Consider the following 11,913-nt stretch of genomic DNA (forward strand, 5'->3'; position numbering starts at 1 on the left):
ATTGTTTTTTAGATCGACAAAAACTTTATTTGCTTAAGCTTAAAAGCTTATAAGCTTAAAACTAGACTCTTAAATGTTTAAATTTGGCCAATAGGTGACTTTTTATTCCACAATGTTGACAGTGGATGAGAAATAAATGAAATTGAATAGTTGACCAGGAACTCTAAACTATGAAATGAGAGGTGACAAGGACATTAACAAGACAGGAACTACGATACAAAATGAGCTGCTGTAAAGCCTGTTGAAGCAGGAGCATTTTAAGTGACCTGACATTTACAAATGCATCTTTAAGGATACGCATTATAGCTAATGGATAAATGATATTGGAGAGCGAGAAAATGCCTGAGGAATGAAGGAGAAGAAGTGTAATGATCTTGAAGGACAAGTGTGATGTGCAGGACTGTAGTCATTACAGAAGTTGATCAGTCACATCATGCACATGTGGGTATGAGTTGTTGAAGCTTGGTTAGGGAGAGACATGAGAAGTATAGTCAGAAGCACTGTGTCTTTGTCGATCGAGAGAAAGCTTATGAACATGTGCCAAGAGAGGTGAAGAAGAGAGTGCAGACGGGGTGGAGTGAGTGGAGACGAGTGTCACAAGATGGTAGTGAGACCATCTGTGATATATAGCGAGAGACAGTGGTCTAAAGGACAGGAGGCGCTGGAGCTGGAGGTGGCAGAGCTGAAGATGCTGAGATTTTCGTTGCGAGTGCCCCAGGATGGACTAGGATTAGAAATGAGCATATTCGAGGGACAACTCAGGTTGGAGATGTAGTAGGAGAGTAAAGGTTGAGATGGTTCGGTCACGTACAGAGGGTGTTGAAGATGGAGCTGCCGTGCAGAAGATAAAGAGGAAGATCACAGAGAAGGTGAAGGAGGACACGAGGACAGCTGGTGTAACAGAAGGGATAGGACAAGATGGAGGCTGTTGATCCACTGTGGCAACCCCTAGAGGGAGAAACTGAGAGAAGAAGATTATAGCTAGTAGATGGTTGGATGAATTCTCTATATAGGAGCATTCGATATCATATATAATCATGGAGTGAACTATATTACGCCATAGTAGTAATATAAAAAAAAGAAAAGAAATACCACCCAAAGGGTGAGTGCACAATTAATAAAGAAAAGCACAGTATGGGATTGTCACAGCTGCGACTGAGTCACAAGGACGGACAGGATGTTACACAGCAGCAGAAACAAAGCAGTCCCACAACCCACTACTGCTTTTTTGATTTAAACAGCGTGAAATGACTGTCGTGTTTGAGTGGACGGGAGCAGTGACCACCCATCAGGTAGGTAGTGTGCAGCGAGGTCCAAGAGGAGACCCTTGTGAATCAGTCTCTGGGGAGGTCCACTGATTGCCTCCAGCTCTACTAATTGATTAGTGCAAGGTCGGAGCATGAGTAACACAGGGTAAAGGGAGGAATTTCCTGTTTCTGCATCTATAATTCAGTGGCTTCCTGTGTTTGAGTGTGTGTGTGTTCTTGTGTATATACGGAATAAATCCTCAGAAATATTCTTTATACTAAGTGTATAAAATTGTAAATGTACAATGTTAAGCTTTAATCATGGTAAAATAACAGCTCCCCACTGATTTTATAAAAGCTAATTATGTTTTTTTTAACTTTTTGACCAGTGTGTGAGAATTAGTGACATCTAGTGGTGAGACTGCCAACTGCAACAAACACAGGACTCCTACGCTCAAAACCTCCTTCTTCTTCTTCATTGGTTTTTGTGGATTATGCCAAAATATTCACATTTAAGAAGCTAAAACAATCTGAAATCTTGTTTTAATCACGAAAAAAAGCTTCCAACCTAAAAAAGTTGACGATTAATTTAGTAATTGTTTCAGCTCTACATTTTAGGCACTTTTACTCATTTTGACTGTTAATCTGTTGACTGGGATTAACATGTTCATGGTGGGTGGCAGTCGGTTGCGGTGAGTAATTTCCCTGGTGGGGGATTAATAAAAATGATATTCTATTCTAATAACTCTTTAGTGCAACTACCTATTTATACAGAATGTAGTCTTTATTTTAATTAATTTAAGATAAGTACAACCGTGTGTCGGCCATTAATCTTTGCTTTTAGCAAATTTGACTGCCACCCACTCCACTATTTGAGCCACTGAATTAATTTTTTCTTCACTTTTTCAACCACATTTAAAAACAATTATAGCTTTTAACGTGTGGGAGTCATTTCACACAATTACAACAGAATTTAGTTAATTGTAATTTTAGTTGTTTTTTTTGTGTATAGTGCTTGCTCATCCATAGTGGCGGGCGATGCAGTGTTTATATGTGTTCCTCTGATAAATGGGGGTGGTGTTGTAAGGTATGCAAGCTGTCCAAAGCAGCACTCTGCCAACACTCCCTGCTGCACTGTGCCTTTGAAGGTTTGCTGGATCTCCCTCTGCTGTCTCAAGACTCTTCCACCAGCCACACAAACAGACTGACAGCTTCATGAGGGAAGTCTTTGTGTTTGTCTTTTTTTTCCCTCCACAGCGCTCGAGCCTTCCCATCAACCAACTGAACAAACACGACAGTGTTGCAGATACAGATGAAGAAGAACGTGGAGCGGAAGCTATTTCCGCTCACAGTCGTTTTCATTGCAAAGACGTGTTTTCACAAATCCCAGAAGCCATTAAATTGAATGAGGAATTACTCACATGAGCATAAAACCCATTTTGGAGTTCATATTATATATTTTTTTCTGTTTAAGCAGCCACTGTTTTTGTGAATGTGTGAAACAGCCTTGCTTGAGGCTGCAGTGAAGTATGGGAAGTGACTTAAACTCAGAATTTTCTTAACTTGTGGGCTGATGAGAGGAAGGAAAGAGATGGAGCGTAATGGAGAAGGTGTTTTCCATTCCGACATGCAAACCGTGCCGTAAAGTCTGCATCAGTCCAGGATGTCAAACAGCCCAAAGCGCCCTGAGCATCGCTCACTCAAACCCCAAAAATACCACACAACCCACGTGCTTTAAAAAAACATCTGTCACTTCAGGGGGCTTCATCCCATGTCACACTAAACAGGTTTATATTAACAAAATGCTAAATGTCTCCCGAGGAGCCAGTGCAGAATTATGGGATTTGTTGTGAGGAATCTATCACCACAGAGGTTCAAGCCTTAATCATGTTTCCAGCTTGTGCTCGGATCCAACTTTCTTTTCCCGGTGGATTTTGCCCGTCTGAGCTCAGTCGTGAAACTTTTCAGATGTGGACCTTGACGTGGAGAAGACGACATTCACTGTGTCACCTGACGTGGGGATTCATCTGGGCAATTGCACATGTAACAGAATAGTCAGAGTCATTTGGGGGATTCTGCATAGTTTTCCCATGTTGGTGTTCCCATGTAAATGTTTTATCTATCCTATAACGTGTGTTTGTCAACACACGTTATAGGATAGGGAGCCACTGCACGATAATATACTTTTGTTTGTTCCAGCCAAGACATTGCTCATTAATTAGATGATGTCCTGAGGCGATATTTGACAACTGACGACATTTTCTCCAATAAAAAAGGGCCCCCGCCTGTAGCACAAGGATTATTGTGAGCAATAAAGTCAGATAATTATTTATTTATGCATTTTATTTAATGACTCTGCTGGAAAAACAAATCAAAAAGGTCAACCTCAACATATAAAAATGCAGTTTTTGTGTGGGTAAAGGTGTTTATGCGTCAGTAGGCTGGATCCCTGGAAGAATTGTTTTGTCAACTATAATTGTCAAGCAGATGAGCACAGAGAGGCAGCACTTGTTCCGTGTGCTTCAGACGTCTGCAGGCAAGCTCTCCATCTCCAAGTTGTGTTTATACTACAACTTTCTTTGAGACTCGTTTTAATTTGTAGGGTTTTTTTGCAGCATACAAAGTTCCTTCAGCACTGAAATTCACCTGTCACTCTCTGAACTGCCCTGTGGATCAAAGCCTCCCTTGATGCCACAGATTTAGATTTAGGGCTGTGAACTAAGGTGCAGATCACCCAATTTACCATCCATCCGGGATTACTTTTTTAGGTGATTTTGGACGACATACTATACTATGACATTTTTGACTGATTTTGGACAACATACTATACTATGACATTTTTTACTCATTTTGGACGACATACTATACTATGACGTTTTTGACTGATTTTGGACGACATACTATACTATGACTTTTTTGACTAATTTTGAAAGACATACTATACTATGACATTTTTTACTCATTTTGGACAACATACTATACTATGACGTTTTTGACTGATTTTGGACGACATACTATACTATGACTTTTTTGACTGATTTTGGACGACATACTATACTATGACTTTTTTGACTCATTTTGGACAACATACTATACTATGACATTTTTTACTCATTTTGGACGACATACTTTACTTTGACATTTTTGACTGATTTTGGAGGACATACTATACTATGACTTTTTTAAGGCGATTTGGGACGACATACTATACTTTGACTTTTTTGACTAATTTTGAAAGACATACTATACTATGAATGACATTTTTGACTCATTTTGGACAACATACTATACTATGACTTTTTTGACTCATTTTGGACGACATACTATACTATGACATTTTTTTACTCATTTTGGACGACATACTTTACTATGACATTTTTGACTCATTTTGGACGACATACTATACTATGACTTTTTTGACTCATTTTGGACGACATACTATACTATGACATTTTTTACTCATTTTGGACGACATACTTTACTATGACATTTTTGACTGATTTTGGAGGACATACTATACTATGACTTTTTTAGGCGATTTGGGACGACATGCTATACTATGACATTTATGACTCATTTTGGACAAAATACTATACTATGACATTTTTGACTAATTTTGGACGACATACTATACTATGAAATTTTTGACTGATTTTGGACGACATACTATACTTTGACTTTTTTGACTAATTTTGAAAGACATACTATACTATGAATGACATTTTTGACTCATTTTGGACAACATACTATACTATGACTTTTTTGACTCATTTTGGACGACATACTATACTATGACATTTTTTACTCATTTTGGACGACATACTATACTTTGACTTTTTTGACTAATTTTGGACGACATACTATACTATGACTTTTTTAAATAATTTTGGACGACATACTATACTATGACTTTTTTGACTGATTTTTGACGACATACTATACTATGACATTTTTGACTCATTTTGGACAACATACTATACTATGACATTTTTGACTCATTTTGGACGACATACTATACTATGACATTTTTGACTCATTTTGGACGACATACTATACTATGACATTTTGGACTAATTTTGGACAAAATACTATACTATGACATTTTTGACTAATTTTGGACGACATACTATACTTTGACTTTTTTGACTAATTTTGAAAGACATACTATACTATGAAATTTTTGACTCATTTTGGACAACATACTAAACTATGACATTTTTGACTAATTTTGGACGACATACTATACTATGACATTTTTTACTCATTTTGGACAACATACTATACTATGACATTTTTGACAGATTTTGGACGACATACTATACTATGACATTTTTGACTGATTTTGGACGACATACTATACTATGACATTTTTGACTGATTTTGGAAGACATACTATACTATGACATTTTTGACTCATTTTGGACGACATACTATACTATGACATTTTTGACAGATTTTGGACGACATACTATACTATGACATTTTTGACTGATTTTGGACGACATACTATACTATGACATTTTTGACTGATTTTGGAAGACATACTATACTATGACACTTTTGACTCATTTTGGACGACATACTATACTATGAAGGGCCACACGGTGGTGTAGTGGTTAGCACTCTCGCCTTGCAGCGAGAAGACCCGGGTTCGAGCCCCGGTTGGAACAAGGGCCTTTCTGCATGGAGTTTGCATGTTCTCCCCGTGTGTGCGTGGGTTCTCTCCGGGTTCTCCGGCTTCCTCCCACAGTCCAAAAACATGCAATGTGGGGATAGGTAAATTGAACACTCTTAATTGACCATAGGAGTGAGTGTGAGAGTGAATGGTTGTTTGTCTCTATCTGTGTGTGTGGCCCTGCGATGGACTGGCGAACTGTCCAGGGTGTACCCCGCCTATCGCCCGATGTAGCTGAGATTGACACAGCACCCCCCGCGACCCTCTGGCAGAGGATAAAGCGGTAGATGATGACTGACTGACTGACTATACTATGACTTTTTTGACTCATTTTGGACGACATACTATACTATGACACTTCAGGAGGTTTTGGGACATATTGGGCTTTCTTTCAGTTGGCTGAGTGGTTTATGACGCTCCTGTTCAGAACTCGGTGTTAAGGGACACTGGTTCAAAACCCATCACTGACGGATAAATAAGGCAATTGTTGTTTGACAACCTACTTAAACGATGACTGTTTTAGGTGACTTTGGACCACATACTATACTATGACTTTTTTGACTGATTTTGGACGACATACTATACTATGACATTTTTGACTGATTTTGGAAGACATACTATACTATGACATTTTTGACTCATTTTGGACGACATACTATACTATGACATTTTTTGACTGATTTTGGACGACATACTATACTATAACATTTTTGACTGATTTTGGAAGACATACTATACTATGACATTTTTGACTCATTTTGGACGACATACTATACTATGACTTTTTTGACTCATTTTGGACGACATACTATACTATGACATTTTTTACTCATTTTGGACGACATACTATACTATGACATTTTTGACTCATTTTGGACGACATACTATACTATGACTTTTTTGACTGATTTTTGACGACATACTATACTATGACATTTTTGACTCATTTTGGACAACATACTATACTATTTTTTTTTTGACTCATTTTGGACGACATACTATACTATGACACTTCAGGAGGTTTTGGGACATATTGGGCTTTCTTTCAGTTGGCTGAGTGGTTTATGACGCTCCTGTTCAGAACTCGGTGTTAAGGGACACTGGTTCAAAACCCATCACTGACGGATAAATAAGGCAATTGTTGTTTGACAACCTACTTAAACGATGACTGTTTTAGGTGACTTTGGACCACATACTATACTATGACTTTTTTGACTGATTTTGGACGACATACTATACTATGACATTTTTGACTGATTTTGGAAGACATACTATACTATGACATTTTTGACTCATTTTGGACGACATACTATACTATGACATTTTTTACTCATTTTGGACGACATACTATACTATGACATTTTTGACTCATTTTGGACGACATACTATACTATGACATTTTTGACGGATTTTGGACGACATACTATACTATGACATTTTTGACTCATTTTGGACGACATACTATACTATGACTTTTTTGACTGATTTTGGACGACATACTATACTATGACTTTTTTGACTGATTTTGGACGACATACTATACTATGACTTTTTTGACTGATTTTTGCAGCATACTATACTATGACATTTTTGACGGATTTTGGACGACATACTATACTATGACATTTTTGCCTCATTTTGGACGACATACTATACTATGACTTTTTTGACTCATTTTGGACGACATACTATACTATGACATTTTTTACTCATTTTGGACGACATACTTTACTATGACATTTTTGACTGATTTTGGAGGACATACTATACTATGACTTTTTTAGGCGATTTGGGACGACATGCTTTACTATGACATTTATGACTCATTTTGGACAAAATACTATACTATGACATTTTTGACTAATTTTGGACGACATACTATACTATGAAATTTTTGACTGATTTTGGACGACATACTATACTTTGACTTTTTTGACTAATTTTGAAAGACATACTATACTATGAATGACATTTTTGACTCATTTTGGACAACATACTATACTATGACTTTTTTGACTGATTTTGGACGACATACTATACTATGACATTTTTGACTCATTTTGCACGACATACTATACTATGACTTTTTTGACTGATTTTGGACAACATACTATACTATGACATTTTTAAATAATTTTGGACGACATACTATACTATGACATTTTTGCCTCATTTTGGACGACATACTATACTATGACTTTTTTGACTCATTTTGCGAGACATACTATACTATGACTTTTTTGACTCATTTTGGACGACATACTATACTATGACATTTTGACTCTTTTTGGACGACATACTATACTACGACTTTTTTGACTGATTTTTGACGACATACTATACTATGACTTTTTTGACTGATTTTGGACCACATACTATACTATGACATTTTTTACTAATTTTGGACGACATACTATACTATGACTTTTTTGACTGATTTTGGACGACATACTATACTATGACTTTTTTGACTGATTTTGGACGACATACTATACTATGACTTTTTTGACTGATTTTTGCAGCATACTATACTATGACATTTTTGACGGATTTTGGACGACATACTATACTATGACATTTTTGCCTCATTTTGGACGACATACTATACTATGACTTTTTTGACTCATTTTGGACGACATACTATACTATGACATTTTTTACTCATTTTGGACGACATACTTTACTATGACATTTTTGACTGATTTTGGAGGACATACTATACTATGACTTTTTTAGGCGATTTGGGACGACATGCTTTACTATGACATTTATGACTAATTTTGGACAAAATACTATACTATGACATTTTTGACTAATTTTGGACGACATACTATACTATGAAATTTTTGACTGATTTTGGACGACATACTATACTTTGACTTTTTTGACTAATTTTGAAAGACATACTATACTATGAATGACATTTTTGACTCATTTTGGACAACATACTATACTATGACTTTTTTGACTGATTTTGGACGACATACTATACTATGACATTTTTGACTCATTTTGCACGACATACTATACTATGACTTTTTTGACTGATTTTGGACAACATACTATACTATGACATTTTTAAATAATTTTGGACGACATACTATACTATGACATTTTTGCCTCATTTTGGACGACATACTATACTATGACTTTTTTGACTCATTTTGCGAGACATACTATACTATGACTTTTTTGACTCATTTTGGACGACATACTATACTATGACATTTTGACTCTTTTTGGACGACATACTATACTACGACTTTTTTGACTGATTTTTGACGACATACTATACTATGACTTTTTTGACTGATTTTGGACCACATACTATACTATGACATTTTTTACTAATTTTGGACGACATACTATACTATGACTTTTTTGACTAATTTTGGAAGACATACTATACTATGACACTTCAGGTGGTTTTGGGACATATTGGGCTTTCTTTCAGTTGGCTGAGTGGTTTGTGACGCTCCCGTTCAGAACTCGGTGTTAAGGGACACTGGTTCAAAACCCATCACTGACGGATAAATAAGGCAATTGTGGTTTGACAACATACTAAACGATGACTGCTTTAGGTGATTTTGGACCACATACTATACTATAACTTTTTTGACTGATTTTGGACGACATACTATACTATGACTTTTTTGACTAATTTTGGACGACATACTATACTATGACATTTTGGACTCATTTTGGACAAAATACTATACTATGACATTTTGGACTCATTTTGGACGACATACTATACTATGACATTTTTGACTGATTTTGGACCACATACTATACTATGACTTTTTTGACTAATTTTGGACGACATACTATACTATGACATTTTGGACTCATTTTGGACAAAATACTATACTATGACATTTTGGACTCATTTTGGACAAAATACTATACTATGACATTTTGGACTCATTTTGGACGACATACTATACTATGACTTTTTTGACTGATTTTGGACGACATACTATACTATGACATTTTTGACTCATTTTGGACGACATACTATACTATGACTTTTTGACTCATTTTGGACGACATACTATACTATGACATTTTTTACTCATTTTGGACGACATACTATACTATGACATTTTTGACTCATTTTGGACGACATACTATACTATGACTTTTTTGACTCATTTTGGACGACATACTATACTATGACATTTTTGACTCATTTTGGACGACATACTATACTATGACTTTTTTGACTGATTTTGGACGACATACTATACTATGACTTTTTTAAATAATTTTGGACGACATACTATACTATGACTTTTTTGACTGATTTTTGACGACATACTATACTATGACATTTTTGACGGATTTTGGACGACATACTATACTATGACATTTTTGCCTCATTTTGGACGACATACTATACTATGTCTTTTTTGACTCATTTTGGACGACATACTATACTATGACTTTTTTTCGGCGATTTGGTACGACATACTATACTATGACATTTTTTACTCATTTTGGACGACATACTATACTTTGACTTTTTTGACTAATTTTGAAAGACATACTATACTATAACATTTTTGACTCATTTTGGACAACATACTAAACTATGACATTTTTGACTAATTTTGGACGACATACTATACTATGACATTTTTGACTCATTTTGGACAACATACTATACTATGACATTTTTGACTCATTTTGGACAACATACTATACTATGAAGTTTTTGACTCATTTTGGACGACATACTATACTATGACTTTTTTGACTGATTTTGGACCACATACTATACTATGACATTTTTGACTGATTTTGGACGACATACTTTACTATGATGGGCCACACGGTGGTGTATTGGTTAGCACTCTCGCCTTGCAGCGAGAAGACCCGGGTTCGAGCCCCGGTTGGAACAAGGGCCTTTCTGCATGGCGTTTGCATGTTCTCCCCGTGTGTGCGTGGGTTCCCTCCGGGTACTCCGGCTTCCTCCCACAGTCCAAAAACATGCAATGTGGGGATAGGTAAATTGGACACTCCAAATTGACCATAGGAGTGAGTGTGAGAGTGAATGGTTGTTTGTCTCTATCTGTGTGTGGCCCTGCGATGGACTGGCGAACTGTCCCGGGTGTACCCCGCCTATCGCCCGATGTAGCTGAGATTGGCACAGCACCCCCCGCGACCCTCTGGTTGAGGATAAAGCGGTAGATGATGACTGACTGACTGACTTTACTATGACTTTTTTAAATAATTTTGGACGACATACTATACTATGACTTTTTTGACTGATTTTTGACGACATATGACATATGACATATGACTATGACATTTTTGACTCATTTTGGACAACATACTATACTATGACATTTTTTACTCATTTTGGACGACATACTATACTATGACATTTTGGACTCATTTTGGACAAAATACTATACTATGACATTTTTGACTAATTTTGGACGACATACTATACTTTGACTTTTTTGACTAATTTTGAAAGACATACTATACTATGAAATTTTTGACTCATTTTGGACAACATATGACATTTTTGACTAATTTTGGACGACATACTATACTATGACATTTTTGACTCATTTTGGACAACATACTATACTATGACATTTTTGACTCATTTTGGACAACATACTATACTATGACATTTTTGACTGATTTTGGACCACATACTATACTATGACTTTTTTGACTGATTTTGGACCACATACTATACTATGACATTTTTGACTGATTTTGGACGACATACTTTACTATGACTTTTTTAAATAATTTTGGACGACATACTATACTATGACTTTTTTGACTGATTTTTGACGACATACTATACTATGACATTTTTGACTCATTTTGGACAACATACTATACTATGACATTTTTGACTCATTTTGGACGACATACTATACTATGACATTTTTGACTCATTTTGGACGACATACTATACTATGACATTTCTGACTGATTTTGGACGACATACTATACGATGACATT

Source organism: Solea solea, chromosome 14 (genome assembly GCF_958295425.1).
Source record: "Solea solea chromosome 14, fSolSol10.1, whole genome shotgun sequence".
NCBI lineage: Eukaryota > Metazoa > Chordata > Actinopteri > Pleuronectiformes > Soleidae > Solea > Solea solea.